Genomic DNA, 26,222 nt, shown 5'->3' with positions numbered 1-26,222 from the left:
TTAATGGTCCCTATACCACATTATAATGGCCTGTATAATTGAGCCCAGCATAATTTTCAGTTTGACGTTTTGTTATTCATTCATGCCAAAAAGTAGATGTTCAAAAAATTCTGTGACTTATGGAAATCCATTTCTATAATCCAATATAATAATAATAATAATAATAATAATAATAAAAGTAATTGAGACTTTTTATTTCATAATCAAAATTTTGCAATTCTGAGTTTATAACTCACAATTAATTTTTTTTCCTCACAATTTTTAATAGTTAGTAAGGTAGTTGTTGAGGTTAGGTATTGTAACAAACCTGGTTTGTAGCCTTCTGTCTATTTGCCAACAGAATTTGCCTGTGCTTTACATTGACTCTTGCACCACACAGACTTTCACAGATCACCCTGGACTACAGTTCCCACAATGCATCTCACTGATTACACTCACATCTTGCTCATCTGGGCCGAGTGCTGTTAGAGTTTAACGCTCGAGAGCATTAGCTGAGTGGTTCCCTGACTGAGTTACATTTTGTGTCTTAGCCTTAGTTAAGCCATTCTTGTTCCCTGCCTTAGTTCTAAGTTCTTAGTCTTAGTTCTACTATTCTAGTCATTTTGTGTCTTAGCTTTAGTTTATCTGTATTTTTCGGACTATAAGTGGCACCTGAGTATAAGTCGCATCAGTCCAAAAATACGTCATGATGAGGAAAAAACATATATAAGTCGCACTTATAAGTCGCATTTATTTAGAACCAAGAACCAAGAGAAAACATTACAGTCTACAGCCACGAGAGGGCGCTCTATGTTTTCAGTGTAGACTACAGGAGCGAGAAGGGTATTCCTGCACAACCCATAGACAGTAAAAGAAATGGACACAGCGACCCCATTGGAACTCAATTGAGACAAGTGAAGCCCATTTTTAGTGTTTTTAAGCACTTCCGTTTCTGACGCGCAGACTCAAACTAAGCTTGATGACGTCAGCAACCTGTCTGACAGATGTAAATCTTCTAGTAGCTGTGCGTGAAAACTGCCATCGTTAATCTTGCAGAGACGGCGAGCTTGAGCGGGGAGTTCTTTGGCGTGAGTGAGCAGGAGTAAGTATTCTGATTAATTATTTTGTATAGTATTTTAAAATGTAATGCCAGTACGCCATATTAAGTTAATTGCCTGCGAGCTTCTCCTCCTGTCTGTACGGTAATGCGACAGAGAGTCAAGTGGTTATGACGCAATCGTTAGCCTATTTTAACAAAAACTTTTTCTACGGGGCCATAACGTAACATAGAAGGTAATGGAGCCCTTTATACATTGTCGTGTATCTTTAGAAATAAATAATGGACAAACAGAGTCTTTAAACGCCACAGATGTAAAGTTATTCGCTGTCAAAGTGACGCCAAAATGAATGGGAGTCAATGGGAATGTTAACGCAAGTGAAGTTCTGCTACAAGATGGCGGCACTCAACTTCCGGTCGACTTCCTTGCCGCCTGGCACAACCGGAGGCTGCAGTTTCATGACCGAAACTCTTTAGGACCCTAGTTTTTTTGTGACAGCGCCACCTACTGTACTGGATCAACACTAATTGGACAATCAGATGGTGAGTACCGATATTTAATTAAGTTTTATTTTATAACGTTTAAACGGTGCTAGTGAGAACTGCTAACTATGAATTAATAATTAAATCCCACCAAAATAAGAATTTGTGAGCTAGTTTTATTAATTACTACAACGTTAATTCGTGGCCATGATTTCATAAATCCTTGTTGAGTTTTAATGATGAAGTATTATAAGTGAATCTAGCCTGCACATTAATTAAACTTATCAGATGACAAGAGCATGGTTGATGTAAGGTTTGTAAGATTTACATGCAGCTTAATGTATCAGTGTGAATACTGGCTTAATAGTCGTTGTTTTACCATATTTATGTATAAAATATCTTTCATAATTAAACTGCACTGACTGCCTAGTTGCAGTATGTGTTAGCCTGTTGTTTTGGCATTGTTTTGCAATGATGAATGTGGCGTTTGGCAATTTTAATAGCTTGAATTTGGCCTAATCTGCAGGTCGACTCCACATACACTCCATTGATATCATGTGTTAGTTTCTGTCATGTTCTGCATGGCCAATATGAAGTGATTTTATGGATTTGGTTAGGCTCATTGTAGGACAGATGATTAAAAAAGGCACTAGGGATATTTTCATGATCTCAAAATATTCTAACAAGTAGGCTCTCTCTTTTTCAAGATACATATAACAATCCAAAAAGGGAGATCCCTGCCCAATTGAAGAGATGCACCACATGCTGCAAAGACTTTCACTTTTCATATATATATATATATATATATATATATATATATATATATATACATTACAGACCAAAAGTTTGGACACACCTTCTCATTCAAAGAGTTTTCTTTATTTTCATGACTATGAAAATGTTAGATTCTTACAGATTCTTACATATATATATTATGTGTGTGTGTGTTCAAAATAAGCTAACTAAACTAACTAACTAAAATGACTAAGTACTGCAGAAAGGCAAACGATTACAATCCAAAAATAGGCTATAATTTCAGAGTCGATAATAATAATAGAAGTCGATTTTAGCCACTTCTTTTGTCAAGCCTATAATGTTTTAATGTAAGATGTCATATTGTAATTATATATAGCGTAATATGATATGATATATAATTATTATAATATTATTATATTATGTTATTATATTATATTATGTTATTACTATACAATACGATTTGATTTCCAAAATCACACACACGCAGACATATGTGAGTTTATTCTGATGCGTCATTGAGCGTTCGAGTTCAGCTTGCTTGCACTTAACGTAACGTTATATACACCTGGCTAGTCTGAGCCCTTATTTCTGGAAAGCCGTGATACTTCGACCTTGGAAACTTCTGATCATCATTCAAGACATCTAAGTATTGTGTTATAGGTGGTATTTTGTTAATTCGGTGTGTTAACTGTTTGTTGCCTTTTTTTCGTGATTTCATCTTCAATTTACTTGTTGCTAGCATATTTTCCCTCGTGCGAAAATGTCTTGCTGTGTAGCATACATGTGTTCTAAGAGGCAAGTCTCTTCTTCCGAGTTAAGCTTTTTCAGGTAAGTACACTTTCTCCATCTGTATAATGCAAGATTAGAGGCCATGGGGTGGATGGCTAGGGTGATACATGAATGGCACGGAGGGGAGAAAGAAGTGTGGGGGGAAAAAGAGCAGTGACTATTGAACAGTGTTATATCTACCAATGTGAACATGTATTAAACTAAAGACAAAAGGCACATACACAACCCCAAAACAATTTAACAATCTTCAACTGTTTCAAGTTAAAAACATGCTGAGAGGTTTAATCCAGCATCACCCCTACTGGATTAAGACTCTCAAGCCTTCAGCTAAATTATAAAAAAAAATATCATTACCCCTAGGTGATAAATGAACTTCGTCCCTTAGAAACAGTTGAGGCTTGTTACAATTTGAGGGTGATGCACAATACCCCTGCATTCCCAAGACAAAGGTAGCCATGACACTGTTCACCCATTTACGGGACTTGTCAATTTTCCCCGGAAGGCCCGATCTCCACCGACGTCTCTGGGTGATGTCAGACAGCACAATGGTCATCTGAGGGAAACGCCGATAGAGATGTTGCAGATCCTGCTTCATCAGGTCTCTCTGGCCCTCTCTTCCCCACGATGAATGTAGCTACTCCCATTGATCCAAATCACTGGACCTGTTAATAGCATACAGCAATCACAATCAAAACACTGTTTTGTCAGTATGAGTAAACAGATTTTAACACACAAGTAACTTGTCTCTGGCCATTGATTTATTTATATCCGATCAAAACAGAAAAAAAGTCTATGCAAATATACAATAAAACACAAATGAATTGCTCTTATCTGTTCATTGAAATAATAATAACAATATAGGTATTACACAAGGTTAATTTATTATTTTATTCTCTCTTACAGTGTTGCTTTCCATATTTTATACTATATTCTAAATGATACTATATTAATATGGCTTATCTTTGTTGGTAGCGTAGTTAGCCATAGTTTTAGTTTTTTTTCTTTCTTCATTTTCTGTTGTTAGCAGAAGAAAAGTTTGTATTTTTACCTATGAGGAAAGAAAAATGAAAAGGGCAACCATTAGTTATAGATGTTATTGGTGACATTCGTTATTGTCCATTTATTATCTATATGTTATTTAACAGGCCAAAGCAGACGCTTTTGTCTAAGCGATTTACTGAATAACTTTTTTATATGACTGATTCGTCCATTTCTCTTGCGATGTAGATGTGTAGATAACAGTTAACGCCATTTTGTGGTTATATTCGGCGCCCATTAACGTTATACAACATCATGTGCATCAAAAATTCAATTATATTTAAAATATTCGATCCCTGGGCGGTTAAATAACTATTGGGTATGAATTCATATCAGTTCTTGAACATAATTTTACATAACTTCTTAATAGTGTGCATTAACTTAATATGGCGTACTGGCGTTACATTTTAAAATACTATACAAAATAATTAATCAGAATACTTACTCCTGCTCACTCACGCCAAAGAACTTCCCGCTCAAGCTCGCCGTCTCTGCAAAATTAACGATGGTAGTTTCCACGCTTGTCAGACAGGTTGCTGACGTCATTAAGCTTAGTTTGAGTCTGCACGTCAGAAACGGAAGTGCTAAAAATCGCTAAAAATGGGCTTCACTTGTCTCAATTGAGTTCCAATGGGGTCGCTGTGTCCATTTCTTTTACTGTCTATGGGAACATACTATTGACAGAAGCACTGAACAGCATAGAGCGCCCTATTGCGGCTGTAGACAGTAATGTTTTCTCTTGGTTCATGTCTCTAAGTTAATTGTCTCTAAGTTAAATTAATTTCTCTTAAGTTTCATCCCGTGCCTCGACCTTCTGCCTGCCTTAGTTTACCTCTCTAGTCCTGCCCCTGTTGGACATTGTCTACCCCCTGCTTGATTATAGCCTGGATACGGATTACCCTATTGGATATTGTTTGCAGATCGCAGATCCACGCCCACCTATGCATTATAGGGGTGTAACGGTACGCAAAAATCACGGTTCGGTACGTACCTCGGTTTTAAAGTCACGGTTCAGTTCATTTTCAGTACAGTAAGGGAAAAAAATGCAAACATTAAACTGCAGGTTGTTTATTACTATACACTTTAAAAAAAAATACTTTTTAATAAAATATATATAAAATAAAAAAAAGAATAAGAAATAAAATACTGCTGCAAAGTTCTCCACTAAATAAAATACTCTCAGTCTCAAACCAATATCATATAATAAAATATAATGAAAAATATAAATACCGGTAAATAACTATGATTACAGTGCAGCATTACCAATCCCAGATTGTAGGCCTGCTTCACCAGAACCGAGCCTGACGCGGCTCTGGCGCGCTGCTCATGCGCGTAATTTGCACGGGGGTTACGGGGGTCATGACCCCCCCAAAAATCAGATCCAGCTAATATAACCCCCCCCAATATCATCACATCATTCAGATTAAAATAGATATGAAATATTCAGAATGAATACTTTTGTTCATTTTCTTTATTAATTTCATTTGCAAGCAAGAAAGATAGTATCATATTTTAAATAATCTGTAATGTACCCCCCGCCCACCGCACCGATTTGGTATTACCAAAGTCTCTGGTATTACCCAACCCGCTTTCAGTACCAAGTTTGTTCACTATTTTGCACAGTCGATGGGATGAATGGTTGGAGAAAGCTGACGGAAAGATGAAAAGGACACTGAAAGGCAGCCAGACAACGATTTTTCATTGTTTGTCGACACCAGCCAAAAAAAAAGAAAAAAAGAAAAAAAAAAGAAAAACGAAAAATCCTGACCAAACGGAGGTACCCTTAAGTTAGCTGTTAAGTTAGCTCAGCTTTTCTCAAAGTGTGGGGAATAGAAACATGACAAACAGGTTTTGTGCCCATCTTTTTAATTCCTTTATTTATTGACCATACACTCAAAACAAAGACACATTTAAATGTAAGCCTTGACGTTACTTAACCTCTTCACACGTAAGTTTAAAAGTATTTCAAGGCTACCGTTATTGATCGTAGTATCGCTTTATGGTTCCCATGGAGACGCGCCATTCATTGCTTGTCACACCGTAGCCACAATAGTGCTGAATGACTGATGATCTGCTTTTATTTCCTTTTTTATTCAAAATTTCACAAATGTGTTAGCTATAGCAGGATATATCTGATATTCCGATTGTCAAATATGTGCAAGTGGATGTGTTTTGTTGTTCAAACAGCTTTATAACGATCGCATTACTTGAGCTGTATGCGCAACGTATTTTAGGTATCTATCTTATTAAAATACCTAAAAAAATATGTACATTATTAGGAATTTACCACCTCTGGTTCAATTTGAGATTATTTTTATTTTTGTTTGTTTTTTTGTTGTTCTTTTTGCATGGATTTTGCAAAGTGTCAAAATGAATCAAAGCACAACTAGGTTAATGTTAGTCCACACTTGTATTGATGTTATCAGAGGCTAAATGCAAACACAATTATTATTATTTTTTAATCTAATTTTGAGTCTTATTTCATGCAAAGTGATAATATAATTGCACTTTCATTTTCTTTATTTGAAAATTTTTAATGCTGTTATTTGATGTTAAGTTTTTAAAATGTGATGTTAATAAAATACATTTTAACAGTTAAACTTAAAGCCTAGTTTATTAACATTTTGTTGGGGTGATTGGGGACAGGTGGGGCTCGAAACCCTTTCCTACCTCTGAAGTGGGGAATGGCAGAAAAGTTTGAGAAACACTGAGTTAGCTGATGATTTGTTTTGTTGACTGGAGTTGGCTGGCTAGATGTTCGTTTGCCATTGTCCTATGAGGTAAAGCCAGAGGGTGCCAGGGACTGTGTAGAACCAATGTCACTGAATTGTAACTGCTGTTTGCTCCAATACAGTCACCCGTTTTGGGGGGGATTGCATAATTAAATTATGCAAATTAGCATGTTACCTTTTACACAAGAAAATAATACAATAAATTAATAAATAAATAAATATGCCGCGAGTTTAACCCCCCCAATGGTAGACCCAAAGTTACGCCCTTGGCGCTTCTGCTACTGTAGGTGACATAGAGGGAGACCGCTGACAGACCAGGCTCTTGTCTTCATGACAACAATATCTATACTTCATGTTGAGCATAAATATAAAGCCTACTGATAAAGGACACCGTCAACAGTATTGACGACAAAATAGACTATGTTTGACAGGTGCAATATTTGAAAATTGATAATTATTAATTTATTGAATTTGAATTGATCTGAATTTATGTCAACCTATAGACTTTCAAACATCAAAGTATCATGAATTAATATGTATTTGTGTACAAAATGACATATAAACATATTTTCCTATTCTATTTTGCCTGGAAACGCTTCCAACACGCTTGCCTGTTGCGTGAAAAATAGGCGTCGGTTCTATTTCTAGAATGCACGCGTTTTCCTGAGATGCGCGTCTCACGCAGGCAGTCTGCAAGCTCTAACCTGTTAACATGGGAGCCGAATTAAAAATGGACACGCCACGCAGCTGAGACGCTTGCACCACGCATCTTATGTTTCACCGGCCTTAGAATCAGCTGAAGGGCGGGATTTGCGCTGAACGCGGAGACTTCCGCCACTTAATATGTTCGTTTGGAAACACGAAAATGTACTTATGTTCCGCGCACAAAATATTGCATTCCGTCATTCGGTACACACGTGCACGGTACCGAAAGCCCTGTAGTCTACCGAAACGGTCCGGTACGAATACACGTACCGTTACACCCCTAATGCATTACTCTTCGTCTTGTCTCCTCTGTTTCTGTTTGCCGGTGTCTGATCTTAGCCTGTCTTACCATGTGGTCTAATAAAGCTTTGCATTTGGATTCGCACATTTCCTGTTCTGTCAGCTCCGTAACAGGTATGGTGTATGGAATGTTAAACGATATTTCATCTACAGTTTGTAAACTGTGAGATTGCTGTATTGTGTGTATCCAAAGAAATCAACAAATATGAAAATGAAGGGACATAAAAGCTGAGATTCTTTCTATACAACCAACATATACACATGTACAATCCTTGCATTGATTTGAGAATAAAGAGGTGAGAACTTTTGTCAAATCAAGAAGTTAAACTGCTATAGGCTACCTTAGAGGAATGGTGGTGAATAAGAATGGACAGGCTTAAGGATGAGCTGCAGGAGGCTTTGTTTGGGAAGAAATTGTAATTTCAGTGTAAGTCTGTGACAATGGGGTCTATCTCTTTTCATTGACTCCACCTCTTTTGTGTTTCCTTATTCTTGTCTTTTCCAAGAAAACCGCATGCATTTCAACACACTGTATGATGTGGTTGAAAATAGATTGAAGTTCCTTCATTACACAGTGACCTTCTCATCCTGCGCTACAATGTCTTTATTTGAGAATGAATGTACGTATTAACGACGACTGTCACAACTGAGCGTCATCTTTGTGAGATGGACAAGTACTAGGACAAGGATGGCGACTACAAAGTGAATGTACATGAATGAAGCTTGCCAGGGCAAAGAGATAAAAGAACATTGGAAGCCTCTTTTTTATGTGTGTTAAATACAAATAACATTAGAACAATGACGATGCAAAATAAACTGAGTTTAGATAGAAGTAGATTTTAGGAGAACGTAATTAAGAGATGCTTATAAATGAGACACTGAGTGCTACAAGGTTCCTATTGTGAGCTTTCTGTATAATGATTGCTCACCAAAAGGTCAATAGTGCATGCTTTCTGAAATTAATAAACAATATGTAATAGATAACATATATAACAAATAGATGTATTGTGTCATGAAATATAAATCAACATCATTCAGTGTTATTTTATGGTTTTGTGTAATTTTGTGAAGGTGCCATTACGTTGGTTGAGATAACACTTTTAAGCACTTTAGCTGAATCCTTTTACTGATGTCAAAACCTCATTCTGAGTGTTTTCAAGTGACACCAATCTGCTTAATCATTTAACAATTCTAACATTTTAATACTGTAAATTGACCCTTCGCAAAGACTAGACCCTCCTTATTTACCGTTGCTTCATCCAACAATCCATGGCACTCTTACTCCACACAGTGAAAAATACATTGCGGAGCAAAAAGGACACTGACAACATGCAGACATGGTATGAAACAAAGTCTCACCTCTCAAATTTTGTCATTTTTTAACCAATTCAAACAATGAATACCTTTTTGTGTCTCTTTAACCGGTTAACCAGTACCCCCCCCCCCCCCCCCCCCCTCATGGGACTCCTACTAACTTAAATTTGTAATATTTCCTGCTTCAGTGAGCTACACAGACAATTTTGGTGTGTTTTTGCTGTCTATCATCCAGAGTTGATAATGCTCAAAAAGATAAAAATGTTATAGACACTGAAGTGCCTTGTAAAAAAATTGTACTCACTGATTTTTTTTCATTTCATATAAAAATACATGAAATCAGTCCTGGAGCAATCCGGAAAAGTCATGGGTTGAAAGTTTTAAATTTGAAGAAGATACCATGAAAAATGAGATTCCTGCAAACATTTTTCTGCGACTATGTCTAGAATGTGTAAATATTTACCAAAAAAATATTGTACTATATGCATACATACTGTACCATATGCATAATTTTTCAATTATAAAACAATAGTTTAGTAAAACGACAAACTCGCACAAAAGGTGAAAAGGAACAAAACATCTAATCAAAAGGTTTAGTGCCAAAATGTTGCCTTTTAAGACAAACAAAAATGACAATTCCAGGAGCCTATACAAAGAAATATTATGGATGAGTACTTGTATTTCAGATCGACTGAAGTAAAATAAATAAATACATTTACTATAAACACAGAGATTTTTTATGTCACAAAACATAATTTGATGGACTGGAGTCGCGTGGAATACTTGTGGATTACTGTGGTGTTTTTATCAGCTTTTTGAGCTCTCATTCTGACGGCACCCATTCAAACAACCTCATACGTATTGATGCCTTGAAGGCAAGTATAATTTCAGCAACGTTTCATTTGTGAGCAAACTATCCTCAAACTAGCCTGCACCCCGACGCCCTCGTCCTGAACGCCCCTCAACTTGCACGTGTCAGTGTTTATGAATAGATTAATGAAACGGGACAAATTTAATCTTGACAAACTATGTATCATTATACAGATCTTAGTCTCAAGCATCGACGACAGATCGCTGTTTTTCAATGGAAAGCTTATAAAGACTGTATTTGTTACATTTGTGTAAGCAGTACACATAAAAACATGAACATTAGAAATGCAGTACATACCAGATCCGTCGTAATAACGAGTCATAAACACATCCACAGCTGTAAATCCTGGTTTAGTTAGAAAGGTAAGGGTCCACTGAATGACATCTCATGGAGCACGTTTAGTCCAACGAAGCAATAAGGTTGTAAAATGGATCATAATTCCTTTGTTTACGTTTCAGTTCTTCAGCGACAGAACTGTTTGTGTCCGTTATGGAATAACTCACGGTCGGAAACTGTGTCTTGGTAGTAAAAAACGGCATGGTTTTGTAGTGTACAGTGTCACAAACAGAATGAGACGATCCACCGGAAAAAAGAATGAATGAAAGATAGGCGAAAGATAGTATATTTGAATTTTGGCGCTCCCTCGTGACGCGCTCTGATGCATCTGTCAGCTGATGGAGGCGGAACTTATAGCGATCGCCTTTTTCTTAGTTTTTTCTTTTATTTTTCAACAGTTTTATATATGTGAGAGTGTGTTTTATGTTGAATGTGAATGAATCTGCATGATTACCATCTGTTTGAGTGCAAGTCAGCTCGCTATTACTGTATGATCATGGCTATCAAAGTGAACACATTTGTGTTATTACCATTTGTATAAGTGGCCATCAGCACATCAGCACTTATTTGCATCGTAATTCATTGTAAATGCTGCATTTCTAGCAATCTCAGGATTTTCTGTAATTGGCCAACAAAGTTAAATCTTTTTAAATTTTTCTTATTATTCTTATTTTTCTTACTCAAATTAGTCTTATTGTATTTTTCTAGTGCTCAAATAAATCACTTATATGATGTCTAAGTTTCTGTCTAGTGTTTTATAATTGAAAAAAAAACTATGCAGTGGTATGTTTACAGACTAAATAGTTTGTAGAAGCCTTCAATGCTATTGGGAAATATATTTTCTTATATTTGGGGGGTGGGGGGTGTAGACATAGTCTCATAAAAATGAAACATGTGACTTTCAACCCATTACTTTTCTAGATTGCTCCAGGACTCATTTCATGTATTTTATATCAAATAAAAAAAATATTTAAGTGTGGTAAAAAAAAAAAAATTTCAAGGCACTTCAGTGTCTATAACTTTTAATATTTTTGAGCATTATCAAATCTGGTAGATAAAAAGTAAAGCCCAAAGGGTCTTCTTTCCAAAGACACCAAAATTATGTTTGTAACACACTGAAGTAGGAAACTGTTACAATTATAAGTTAGGTAGAGAACTTCATCTGTGAGTCCCATAATGGGGGGTGCTGGCTAACAGGTTTTAAGTCATTATTTACAGATAATCTGCAAAAGCTTATCCTGTTTTGTACATTATGCAGTTATTGGCAAGATGGTGCATGGGGTAGACATAAAAATTTCTGTTTGTTCATCACAGAAAGTTGTCAAAAGGCTTCAGAAGACATGGAATTCATTGGTATGCGTCATCTGGACTGCTTTTATGGAACTTACATAGAGATTTTTTGGCTCTTTATAACTGTTGTTGTATGGCAAAACCCACACAATGACTCCTCAAACAAATAAAGATTTTTGTGTCCCAGAGGAAAATAACAGAATACAGATTTTGGAATGGCAGATTCTTCATTTTTGTGTGAACTACTTCAAGATTCAGTTTCGGGTGCTCAGTGTTCTTTGTAGTGTTCACCTCAGAGTATTCTATTTGTGAAATGATTCTCCTTCTATTTGTGCTTCTTCCTCTCTCACTCTGAGTGACAATTTCGTTGCAGCCTGACACATATGCCTATTTCCTACACTTCAAAACATGAAAAAAAGATCCTCAATTACTTCCATCCACTGCAATATACATTCTATTCTCTTTTTCTTTTCGTTCTCCCCATGCTTCCCACTTCCACACGGATGTAAGCGTAATGTGTGTTCGGAAGGGCAGATAATCAAATTTTGAGGAGGAGAGTGCAAAAGGAAAAAAGAGAGACACCTAGAAGACATACACAGACGGAGAGAAAGAAAATTTAACAGAAGGTATAGTGTTATCTACATTCATATTTTTCTTGCTCCATTGTGGGCCATATGTTTGTTTGCACTCTTTCGACTGAGGTAGCTGTTTTTAAACAGAGAGATGACGGAAGGGGAGAAAGAGAGTGGCATGTAGTTTGTCTGAACAGAGAGAGTGCATTGTGAAAACCACCTTCACTTATGCTCCCAGTTTGAAATTCAAAACTCAAAGCACTGTTGGTGAAAAGATGAAAGATGAAAAAATGAGGGATGAAGAAAAAAAAGCGGGAGAAAAAAGTGGGAGAAAAGGTTTTATGTGGGTGAGAGAGTGCTGAGGATGGGTTTGTTTATTACATGAGAAAACAGTGCCAGAGAATAAAAGAGAGATTTGACTAGCTGAGAGAGGAACGGGTCAGAAAGAGAGAGACTGAGAGATTTTCTTTTAATTAGACGAGTCCATGCTAGTCGAGAAGAAGATTAGCTGGATTTGATTCTGTGTGTCTCTGTCATCCTCCATTATTCCCTCTGCAGTCACACACAGAATGTCACAGTCACACAGAAGTGTTTCACTACAGCACAAGGTGTCATGAAAACCCAACCTGTCCTCAGCGATACTAACTAGTAAGAACTAAACCGCTTAGAACCAATAAAATACAAACTACATATAAATTATAAAAAAGTTGTTTATCATCATGAAGGATTTGCATAATTCATGAAAGTTTATGGGAGATTATGAAGTGTTCAATTACAGGGCTGTCAAATCGATTAATCGCATCCAAAACAAAAGTTTGTGTTTAAATAATATGTGTGTATATATACATGTATATATTTAAGCTATGTATATATATATATATATATATATATATATATATATATATATATATATATATATATATATATATATATATATATATATATATATATATATTTATGTATATATATATTAGTGCTGTCAATCGATTAAAAACTTTAACTAGATTAATCACACATTTTTTCTGTGATTAATCGCAATTAATCGCAATAAAAAAAGAAATGTTTTTGAACGTTTTTAATTTATTTTATAATGTAATAATTTCACAGTTAATCAAACTAATGTAGAAAAACATAAAGACAGTATATTTTAAATACTTGTTTAAATGGCATCTTTTTATGAATGAAGGCCAGTATTACTACTGATATTAATACAGCTACTGATTTTTTTTTATTTTTTACATTTATTATTAGGCTTCAAAAATATAACAGTTTTTAATTTAAGTAAACTTAAAACAATGCTAACATAATAAATGTCATGTTTACTCCTGCCCTTCCTGTCTTAACAGTTAGGAAATATACAGAAATTTAATAAAGTTATCAAAGTTATATGCAGTCTGCACTGCATAAACTATAAATTAAATAGTTAATCCTTATTAAAGCTACAAAAGTTATTTAGTCAAGAGCAGCGAGTCATTTTCTCTGTTCCCTTTGTTCTTTAACTTTACTGACAGGAAGCTTTATTGGCTGCTGTCCCTTTAAGCAGACAGACACGCGGATCTCACCGTTTATATACTGTCTATGGATCTCGCCTCATTCTCTCACAACTCTTTTTGTTCATTTTAGACTTTATATAAATCATTTAAGATTGCTCTTATGAGGATAATCGACAAAACTGGCACTTTGGGATGTTTATTGTTAGTTCAAGCGCTTAAAAGTACTGGATTCTGGCGCCCTGTCTATGCATTGTGTGTGTGTGTGTGTGTGTGTAGCCTACGTGTGTATGTGTCACATAAGGGCATTCACAGACAGCGCATTCTCTTTTGTCTTGCCACGCTTGAAATGTTTAAAAGCATTTAAATGAATAAGAGCGTGATCATATAATGTAAAGCTAGCCATGGATGGCAGAAAATACGGATGCTTTGACACGTTAAACCAGACAAAAATTAACGTTAACGTTGACAGCACTAATATATATATATATATATATATATATATATATATATATATATATATATATATAGTACACACATATATCACGTAAACCAAACTTTTATTTTGGATGCAATTAATCACAATTAATCGATTTTACAGTTCTAGTTCAATATTATCCATTTTGCCAATTATATATGAGCTAAAATTATTAGTTAAGGCCACAGTTATAGAGATCACAAAAAAAAGATGTGGCTGCAATGACTCATTGGAAAAATATGCTTCAATAAACTCCAAAATTGTACCTATACATACAGTTAACAGCTGAGAAGAACACCACAGGTAGGGCTGGCATAAACTCAACTGCTGCTCAAGGAGAAACACTCATGGCGCAACCAATTCACATTCACAATTAAATATGATGTTTAAAATCATACTGCAATAAAAAATGTAAAAAAAAAAAAACACTAGTAGGTTATACTGTAGCTGTGCAAATTCTGTAGGCTATTAGATAGCTTATGATTTAATACGTGTAGCCCGGAGTGGCCATCAGAAGAGATGAAAATTAATGTGAATGAAAAGCGCTGAGTGCGGCATTAAATTATGCTCATGTTGCAGCATATTTCTTGTTACTTGTTTATAAATCAAATCATACCCAATTTTGTGAATGCAGTGACCAATCAGAGGCATTCAGATGAGTCATCGCTGGCATCCTATCCCAATGAGTGCCAATTTATGTGTCAATATATGTGCATTGCTCAATAGGCATCTGTATTATTTAGGGTGAGCTCTAAAATTCATCGATTCATCAAAAATTCACAGTGCAATCACAAGTCTGATAGCAAGTAGCTTGAAGTATGTGCGTGAATACCTGCACTGAAATAAAAGTATTTCAGTTTCTCAGATTAAAGTCAGTCAGATTAAAGAAGATTTGACACCTGCCAATTCACATATTTTGCCTAGCTGCCAACACATGCAGTGTCCCTCTCTGCTGTATCTCTTATTAAAGTCATCTCTCTATGCTTGAATATAATGCAGTCTGCGCTTAGAATGTTTTGATGATAGTCATTTGATTGACACGTGGGCTGTGCTGAAGTGACAACACGGCTGTGCAACAGTGGCAAGTCTCCTCATTTCAAATCACATTTAGTCACTATGCTAAAAGAACAATGCTAAAGGTGAATGGAGCCATTTGTTTTTTAATAGCTTTTGAAATTATCCTGGTGTTACAGCTGCTGATATTATGATACTTTTTACAGCATTAGAGATAGCTGATCCAAAGAAAGAAAAAACCTTCAAAGTTAGAGATCAAAGTCCAGACACATCTAAAACACACTAATTCTGTCTCCAGAGAGTAAAGGAGAGATGCTTGCTGAAAATGAGACCCTTCCAAGATGACTCTTAAAAAACTTTGCAATTGGCAGAATATCCAAATGAACCTGAGTGGGGACAAAAGCTTTTCAAGACAATTGTATGATTTTCATTGCAAGTAATATGAAAAAAAAAGATATATATTAAAGTTATATTTATATTTATATATTAAAAAATATACAGTATACACACACACACACACACACACACACATACACATACAGTATATATATTGAAAATATTTACATTTATACAATTATATATATATATATATATATATATATATATATATATATATATATATATATATATATATATATATATATATATATATAAACAACATTTTTCTTAAATATTTACATGCATGTGTTTGTATTTATAAATATGTAATAAACACAGTATACACACATATGTTATGTAAACAAAAGCTTTTATTTTGGATGCAATCAATCACAATTAATTATTTGACAGCACTAATATATATATATATATATATATATATATATATATATATATATATATATATATATATTAAGGTAAGGCCATCAATTACTTTAAAAGATCTGGCTGAATAATTGTGGCATCACACATAATTTAGATACCTTTAAATTATAATTACAATAATAATAATAATAACAAAGATGTAATAAAAATCTAATAATATTTTTTTTTTAAATTATGATAACTGAGGAAAAACATAAGTATAAAATCTGAATATTTTACAGTAGTCAAAAAAAAAAGTTAACTACATCCATATCTTTACAACAATTTTTACATAAGAAATCAATTCACAATATTAAACTGGGGAAAAAATATTGTAATATTTATTTTTTATCATAAACAATTTTTACATAAGAAAATCAATTCACAATATTAAACTGGGGAAAAAATATTGTAATATTTATTTTTTATCATAAACAATTTTTACATAAGAAATCAATTCACAATAATAAACTGGGGAAAAAATATTTATTTTTTATCATAAATATTTTTTTTATAAAGAATATATACCTATGTAATTTATCCTTCAAATATAGTGAATTTTTGCATATGGTCTCCTGCTAAGTTATTTGCATAAATATATTTGGTCAAGACATGCAGCAATCAAGTATGTGTACCTTAATGCTGCTTGTTCACTTTTGAGAAATTTGTATAACAGAAATCAATCAGAGACCCCACCCCAACCCTTCCACAAAATAATAATAATAATAATAATAATAATAAATGGCAGGCTGGATTTAATGTTCCATCAAACAGCCCTGCTTCCACCTTTGTTTATAGCAAAGCCTTATTTTTTTCAGCAGACAGAGGATAAAAATATATTCTTCCAAATGTCTTGGTTTTTGGCTACCTACAGATCCTTAGAGCTTTTGTAATTGTTGTGTCTTAGAACAGAGATATTTTTTAAAACATTCATAAACATGGCCCTGTCACTGGTGACATTCCCTATTTTTCCACCTTGTTATCTATGGGTTTGGAGGTGGGGGAGTGGGGGAGGTGGCTCACGTGCTGCACAGTCTAGCAACAGACAGCTAAAAATAGATCAGCCTCGCTCTGATCCCAAAAACCAGAGATCCGATGAATGAGCATGTTTCTAATATCCACCTCATTGAAAAATGCATGAGATTAAAGTGTCGAGAACATTGCAGTTTTTATTTTAATGTGAGAAACATTGTTTTGTTGAAACCAAAAATCCTGGCTTCCACAGTAAATTAATTTTATATCGACAGGCTTTAATGGTGCTTTTATAGTCAATCATCAAATAGAAACAGAAGCTGTGTGTAATGTATCTGCATCCAGGGTAGTCTAATTAAATAATCAAGGCTCTGGGATTTTAGCTGATTAGTTTTTCTAATTAAATCGTACACATGGTTTTTGCCCTTTGAAACATTTTCCAGGTCCGAGATTGAATACACTTAATCTTTTACAATGGAAAAGTGAGTTACAGCTCATGATATACAGTATCTACCACAGAAGTTAAAAAGCAACACTGTGTATTTTAATTTGTTATTAGAGAGGAGGCTGATCTCCTCTGGTTATGGAAAGACAAGCTATAAGGAATGCTAGTAGCTAGCTGATCAGTGAGGTACAGTGAACACTGGGGCTTCCAGATATCCAGTTTGACAGAATGAACAATTTCAAGACTTTAGCAACCTTGGTGGCTTTAGTTTTTTTTTTTTTTAAGTTTGGAAAAAAACAATAATAATAAAAATACTGCTGTTCAAAAGTTTGCGATCAGTAAGATTTTTAATGTGTTTTTTTTTACAAGGTTTCTTATGCTCATCAACTAGGCTGCATTTATGTGATCAAAAATACTGAAAAAACTATATTTTGAAATATTATTGTCATTTTAAATAACAATTTTCTATTTTATTCTTGTGATGCAAAGTAGAATTTTTTTCAGCCATTACTCCAGCCTTTAGTGTCTCATGATCCTTAATAATTCATTCTAATAACAAAAAGACAATTCTCTAATAACTATTATGATGAGTTTTGTTCCACCCGCTTAAATGATAAAAGTACTTGCGCTGTAAAAACTATTAAGACTGTGTCTGTTCCCCGAATAGTGAGGTCAAAATATAATGTAGGATCTAGAAAAAATCTTATCGTAATTAAACCAGAAAAATGTAAAGTAAATGAACAAAAACAATTTTTTAAGTTTGGGCTCATAAATATTAGATCACTCACACCCAAAGCAGTTATTGTAAATGAAATGATCACAGATAATAGTTTTGATGTACTCTGCTTGACTGAAACCTGGCTAAAACCAAATGATTATTTTGGTCTAAATGAGTCTACTCCACCAAACTACTGTTACAAGCATGAGCCCCGTCAGACTGGTCGTGGCGGAGGTGTTGCAACAATATATAGTGATATTCTCAATGTTACCCAGAAAACAGGATACAGGTTTAACTCTTTTGAAATACTTCTGCTAAATGTTACACTGTCAGACATGCAAAAGAAGTCTAATGTATCTCTTGCTCTGGCTACTGTGTATAGACCACCAGGGCCATATACAGAATTCCTAAAAGAATTTGCAGATTTCCTCTCAGACCTTCTAGTTACAGTTGATAAGGCGCTAATCATGGGAGATTTTAATATTCACGTTGATAATGCAAATGATACATTAGGACTTGCGTTTACTGACCTAATAAACTCTTTTGGAGTCAAGCAAAATGTGACCGGGCCCACTCATCGTTTTAATCATACACTAGATCTAATTATATCACATGGAATCGATCTTACTGCTATAGATATTGTACCCCAAAGTGATGATATTACAGACCATTTCCTTGTGTCGTGCATGCTGCGTATAACTGATATTAACTATATGTCTCAGCGTTACCGTCTGGGCAGAACTATTGTTCCAGCCACCAAAGACAGATTCACAAATAACCTGCCTGATCTATCTCAACTGCTATTTGTACCCAAAAATACACATGAATTAGACGAAATGACTGACAACATGGGCACTATTTTCTCTAATACATTAGAAGCTGTTGCCCCCATCAAATTGAAAAAGGTTAGAGAAAAACGTACTGTGCCATGGTATAACAGTAATACTCACTCTCTCAAGAAAGTAACTCGTAGTCTTGAACGCAAATGGAGAAAAACTAACTTGGAAGTTTTTAAAATTGAATGGAAAAACAGTATGTCCAGCTATAGACAGGCTCTAAAAACTGCTAGGGCAGAGCATATCCACAAACTCATTGAAAATAACCAAAACAATCCAAGGTTTTTATTTAGCACAGTGGCTAAATTAACAAATTACCAGACGCCACCTGATTCAAATATTCCACCAACGTTAAATAGTAATGACTTTATGAATTTCTTCACAGATAAAATAGATAACATTAGAAATACAATAGCGAATGTAGATTCTACAGCATCTAACACTTCAGTTTCATCCATCGCACCCAAAGATAAACTGCAGTGCTTTACAAATATAGGACTGGAAGAGCTAAATAAACTTATCACTGTATCTAAACCAACAACATGTTTATTAGATCCTGTACCCACTAAATTACTGAAAGAGTTGTTACCTGTAGCCGAAGGACCACTTCTCAATATCATTAACTCGTCGTTATCTTTAGGTCACGTCCCAAAACCATTCAAGCTGGCGGTTATCAAGCCTCTTATTAAGAAACCAAAACTAGATCCTAGTGTACTGGCAAATTATAGGCCTATTTCAAATCTTCCATTTATGTCTAAAATATTAGAAAAAGTTGTGTCTGCTCAATTGAGCACCTTCCTGCATAAAAATGATCTGTATGAAGAATTTCAGTCAGGTTTCAGGCCCCACCATAGCACAGAAACTGCACTTGTTAAAATTACAAATGACCTGCTTCTTGCGTCAGATCAAGGCTGCATCTCATTTCTAGTCTTACTTGATCTTAGTGCTGCGTTCGACACCATAGATCATGACATACTCCTAGATCGATTACAAAACTATACAGGTATTCAAGGGCAGGCTCTAAGATGGTTTAGATCCTACCTGTCCGATCGCTACCATTTTGTTTACTTAAATGGGGTGTCATCTCATTTATCATCAGTAAAATATGGAGTGCCACAAGGATCCGTCCTAGGTCCCCTTCTATTTTCAATATACATGTTGCCCCTTGGTAATATTATTAGAAAATACGGAATTAGCTTCCACTGTTATGCTGATGATACTCAGCTATATATCTCAACGAGACCAGATGAAACTTCCCAATTATCTAAGCTAACAGAGTGTGTTAAAAATGTAAAAGATTGGATGACAAATAATTTTCTCCAATTAAATTCGGATAAGACAGAGATATTAATTATTGGACCAAAAAACACCACACAGAATCTTGTAGATTACAATCTGCAACTAGACGGATGTACTGTTACTTCCTCTACAGTCAGAAATCTGGGTGTTATATTGGACAGCAATTTGTCTTTTGAAAATCATATTTCCAATGTTACAAAAACTGCATTCTTCCATCTTAGAAACATTGCCAAGCTACGAAACATGTTATCTGTTTCTGATGCAGAAAAGCTAGTTCATGCATTCATGACCTCTAGACTGGACTATTGTAATGCACTTCTAGGTGGTTGTCCTGCTTCGTCAATAAACAAGCTACAGGTAGTCCAAAATGCAGCAGCTAGAGTCCTTACCAGGTCAAGAAAATATGATCATATTACCCCAATTTTACAGTCTCTGCACTGGCTACCTATTAAGTTCCGTATCAGTTACAAATTATCATTACTTACCTATAAGGCCCTAAATGGTTTAGCTCCTGCGTACCTAACTAGCCTTCTACCACGCTACAACCCATCACGCACCCTAAGGTCACAAAACGCTGGACTTTTGGTAGTTCCTAGGATAGCAAAGTCCACTAAAGGAGGTAGAGCTTTCTCACATTTGGCTCCCAAACTCTGGAATAGCCTTCCTGATAATGTTCGGGGTTCAGACACACTCTCTCTGTTTAAATCTAGATTAAAAACGCATCTCTTTCGCCAAGCATTCGAATAATGTATCTCTTAAATTGTGAGTGTAGTTGCATCTGCATTTTTATTCTTTAGCTTGGGTTAAACTAATTTTACTTCAGTTTCAGCAGCTATGCTAATGATGTCTCTATTTTGTTTCTATGTTTTGCCACGGGATTAACATCCCGTGGTAACTAAGATTTACACAAGCTCCAGTCTGGATCCAGAACACCTGAGAAGAGATGATGCTGACCCTCAGAGGACCCCAGATGATCCTAACCTTGAATCAACAAACAGAACTAACAAATATTGCTACATGTGTGACTGCATCATATAATTACTATTAATTAATAATATTGATAGTTCATCATCTAGCTGACTACGTCTTGTATTATTATTTTTATTTTTCTAAAATCCTGTCAAACGTGCACAAACTACTAGCTACTACTAAATATTGTAGAAACATAATTTTCTGTAAAGTTGCTTTGTAACGATTTGTATTGTAAAAAGCGCTATACAAATAAACTTGAATTGAATTGAAAAAAAAACTTGAAAATTCTAATATGCTGATTTATTATTAATGTTGGACACATTTTTTGGCTGCATAATTTTTTCCTTTTTTCTTTTTTTCAGGATTAATTGATGAATAAAATGTTTAAAATTACATAATTTATTTAAAATAAAAAAAAATTGTAACAACATACATTACCATTCTTTCTTTCTTTCTTCTTTTGAAAGAAATTAATACTTATGCACAAGGATGTGTTAAATTGTTTAAAAGTGATAGTAAAACTTATATTGTTAGAAAAGATGGGTTTCATTTTAGTTAATGATAATAACCATGGCTTAAACTAAGAACTAAACTTACTAATTAGCAGACTGCATTTGATCGTTTATATGTTAATTTGACTAATTTTAATCATTTTACCTGCACTGTAAGCTTTTTTACATACATGTTCGGTTTCTGGCAGGTCTCTCTCGGACATCACACCCCTGCTTGTGCTCAAATGCCCATATGGTTAATCTGTCCCAGAACACAGGGAGCTATCTGGAAAATGTTATAAATTAGGACCCAGTGTTTAGGGATAATGTATTACAAATGACGCGAGTTACATAATCAGATTACTTTTGTCAAGTAATTTGCAAGAAAACATCCAGGTTACTTTGTTTTCCCATTTATTGACTGAAAAGTCTCCTGTCCCCATATTGGGAGAAATCGGAAGTACAGAAGTAGCTATTGTGTGCGCTGTGCAAACATGATGTAGTTCTAGACTAAATGTGCATGTGCATTAATTTATCCCACTCGCAAAAAATGTAAAAAAAAAAAAAAAAAAAATTAATTAATATTCATCAAAATGAATTAAAACTGTAAAGTGCACACTTAGAATATGACGCAAACCTGCAATAATTAAATTGTAAATTAGCTCAGAGCAGTCACCTAAATAAATCACTGGTGTACAGCAGGACTTGCAACTTAAAGCAAGACACTACAGACATTCACTGGTCAGTTTTGAGATGTTAGACTATTTTCCATGATCCCATCTGTAAAACTCTAATACTTATACGATAATAACGATACAAGAATTTTGAACATGGCTTTATCCAGTTCTGTTCTAGAAATGTATGCAAAATATTTAATTAGATAATTAGATAATTTCATTTACATTTTTAAAAATAACACACACTGATCAGACACAGCATTAAAACCACCGACAGCTGAAGTGAATTGATAATCTCGTTACGATGGCATCTGTCAAGGGTTCAGTTCAGTATTTGAATTCAGTTCTTAAATTTCATGTGGGGCAGGTGAAAAGATCTGAGTGACTTTGACAAGAGCTTAATAGTGATGACTAGATGACTGGATCAGAGCATCTCCAAAACGGCAAGTCTTGTGAGGTGTTCCTGATATGCAGTGGTTAGTACTTAAAGTGGTGCAAGGAGGGACAGCTGGTGAACCAGTGTCAGGGTCATGTGCAACCAAGGCTCTCTGATGCATGAGGGGAGTGAGGCAAGCCCATCTGGTCTGATAGCACAGAAGAGCTACTGTTGCTCAGATTTCTGAAAAACATGCTGGCGATGATAGAAGGGTGTCAGAACACACTGTGCATTGCAGTTTGCTCTGTAGCTGGAGACCCTTTACGTTTACATTTTATATTTAATCATTTAGCAGACGCTTTTATCCAAAGCGACTTACAAATGAGAACAATAGAAGCAGTCAGATCAACAAGAAAACAACAACAGTATACAAGTGCCATGACAAGTCTCAGTTAGTAACGCATAGCCAGGTTTTTTTTTTTATAAATGAAAAGAAAAGAAAAGGAAAAAGTGCTAGTATAGGTTGGTTAAGTGCATGCGAAAAAGATGAGTCTTTAGATGTTTCTTGAAAATGAGTACGAATTGAGATTGGGAGGTCATTCCACCAGCTGGCCACAGTCCAGGAAATGGTCCGTGAGAGTGATTTTGAACTTCTTTGGGATGGCACCACGAGGCGTCGTTCACTTGCAGAGCGCAAACTTCTGGAGGGCACATAAGATTTAACCAGTGAGTTTAGGTATGTTGGTGCCGTGCCAGTGGTCGTCTTGTAGGCAAGCATCAGTACCTTGAATTTGATGCAAGCGGCTACTGGTAGCCAGTGTAACCTGATGAGGAGAGGAGTAACATGAGCTTTTTTTGGCTCATTGAAGACAACCCTCGCTGCTGCATTCTGGATCAATAATGTTGTATAAGGCAAACCTGCAGGAGCGGGTCGTTGTAGCAATGTGGTCTGTGAAGCTTAACTGATGATCCATCACAACTCCTAGGTTTCTGGCTGTCCTCGAAGGAGTAATGGTTGATGAACCTAGCTGTATAGAGAAGTTGTGATGAAGCAATGGGTTAGCTGGAATCACCAGGAGTTCTGTCTTCGTAAGGTTAAGCTGAAGTTGATGGTCATTCATCCTGCTAGAAATGTCACTCAGACAGGCTGAAATGCGATTCAAGAAGCGCTGGGTTTAGAGATGGTTTCTTGAGCAGTGGGCTTACCCGAGCCTGCTTAAATGCTGAGGGAAATGTTCTAGAGTGAAGAGAGGAGTTGATAATGTGAGTAAGCGAAGGTATGACTGAAGAAGAGATCGCTTGAAGGAGGTGAGTGGGGATCGGATCAAGTGGACAAGTAGTAGGATGATTGGACATTTAAGACTGGGACATGCAAAGCCGACTCCAAAGAATCAGTGACGACAAAGCCAGTGGTGTTGTTGCATCTGGTCGACTGCTTCTGGACCAAAAATCTCTGTTTGAACACACCACAGTGAATACAGACTAGTATGTGCTTTCTGTGCCTGCATAAGAGGAATTAACTGTCTATATCAGCAGATATCAACAGAAACCAAAACATGTGTATATACGAGATATAGACAAAATGTAAATCAATCAGCGCTTGCTTAACATTTTGAATATCAGTTATGTTGATAACTTAATTTTAAGCGACTCATGTTGTTATGAAAATATTTGCATACTGGAATTCTCCGGTAGGATGACGTAACATTAGAACAGCCTTCTGTCTTTGCCGTTTTGACTTACTTGCTTGTTTTCATTACTTTTGCTTTAATCATCAAGCACTTACTAAACTGATTTTTAGTTTGCTAAACTGATCAGTTCAATCAGTTCTCACTTTCACCAACAGCCCTGACAAATTGAAGAAAAGGATGCTGGCGTGTATAACACCACAAAAGCTAGCCCAGAAGACATTTACTGATGGCCAGATGTTGGCCAACGACCGTCAGTCAGTGTGGAGTGTCCATGATGACCCTTGCCCACTGCCAAAAATTCCTACAATGTAAGCACCAGAACTGGACCATGAAGCAATGTAAGAGGCTTTCCTGGTCCATGACAAAGTGTTCAAGGTGTTGCCTTGGCCACCAAATTCCACAAATAGATCCAAATGAGCTTCTATGGGATGTGCTGGACCAACAAATCCAATCCATGGACTCAAAGGATCTACTGCTAATATCTTGATGCAAGCTACCACGTGACACGTTCAAAGATTGTGTGGGGTCGATTACGCAGTGCACCAGAGCTATTTTCACTAGTTAACTAATTGGGACAGCATTTGGTGGAATTCTGTTGGTCTAATGTGAGTTTAAGCTTCACATAATTTACATTTCTTAGTATTTATGCCTTGAAAGGTCCCATAAACTGGAAAATATGTCATTGTGTAGTTGTTTTCTTTACAGTAACCTTCCACATAAAATTGGTTTTAACATCCAGACCACAAGGAAAGGGACTATGAATTGTCCATACCTGGTTCCAGGACTGTCTCCCAGTGTTTACCTAAACGCTGCTCCGTCATTCAAGATGTTTCAAGACATTCAAGGAGAATGGGGTGGATGACATTGTGATTGTTACAGTTCTAGTTTCACATCTTCATAATATAGTTTCTTGGTGAACCTCTAGGATAGTTCTGACTTCAATAAACTCTTCCAATCAAAAGCCTTGAGGGCGCAGGCTATACTGTATGTATTTTTGGCAACAGTCCCTTCACATTGTTTCATTGCATGTTTTTGGACTTGTTGTTTGGTCCTCACGAACAAATTACACTGCATCAAATATTTAGAGGACTCCACATGAACATATCTATTTTTATCCAACAAAGCCTCCCAGAGCAGACAGCTTAACAGCGGAGTTAGGGCACTTTCTAAAAACAGCATGCACGTTTTCAGGCAATGAGGACTCATGAGCAAGAAGGGTTTTAAACAGAGAAGGGCTTCAAAGCCTCTGCGCTCCACTATCTCTCTCCCAAAGCTGTCGCTAGCACGGACACTTCGTATTAGCGTCAGTACCCACGGGACTCAGCGCGAGAAACCGTGACTGACTTCAGTACTGCAGGTCACAAGCTGCTGAGACCCAAAAGAACTGAGCTATCCTGGCTTTCCCTCGCTTCTACATCTCTTCTTTTTATTCCTTCCCATGAAGTTGAACTTCTAGGCAGCTAACATTATTGAATATGCAGCTAACAATTGTAGTAGAGCTGTAATCGGGCCTTAAAAGTTAGGCCCGACAGGACCCGAGCCCAACAGGTTTCGGCCCGAGCCCGACAAGTACATTTTGATTGACAGCTTTTTAAAAGCCCGAACCCGTTTACGGCCCGACATTATTCAAATGTGCACACACACAGCTCTTTTTCCTTTTGTCGAGAATGAGTCATTTATACGTGTTTTAACAATTTATTTTAATAAAATAGACCAACGCACCAATAAAAATGAGTTTTT

The 26,222-nt window shown here is 35.7% G+C and overlaps 1 protein-coding gene across 1 annotated transcript in view; it reads left to right on the top strand.

Moving 5' to 3' along the window:
- The first annotated feature begins 840 nt into the window (after positions 1-840).
- LOC132142244 (uncharacterized) overlaps positions 841-26,222 on the top strand; it is a 124,266-nt gene continuing 98,884 nt past the window's right edge. Inside the window, exon 1 of the mRNA XM_059551961.1 lies at positions 841-1,081. The gene's annotated coding sequence lies outside the window, so the exon portion shown is untranslated. The remainder of the gene's footprint in view (positions 1,082-26,222) is intronic.

This window comes from Carassius carassius, chromosome 6 (assembly GCF_963082965.1).
Source record: "Carassius carassius chromosome 6, fCarCar2.1, whole genome shotgun sequence".
NCBI lineage: Eukaryota > Metazoa > Chordata > Actinopteri > Cypriniformes > Cyprinidae > Carassius > Carassius carassius.
The sequence above is the reverse complement of the archived record's forward strand: the minus strand, read 5'-3'. Positions and strand labels throughout refer to the sequence as shown.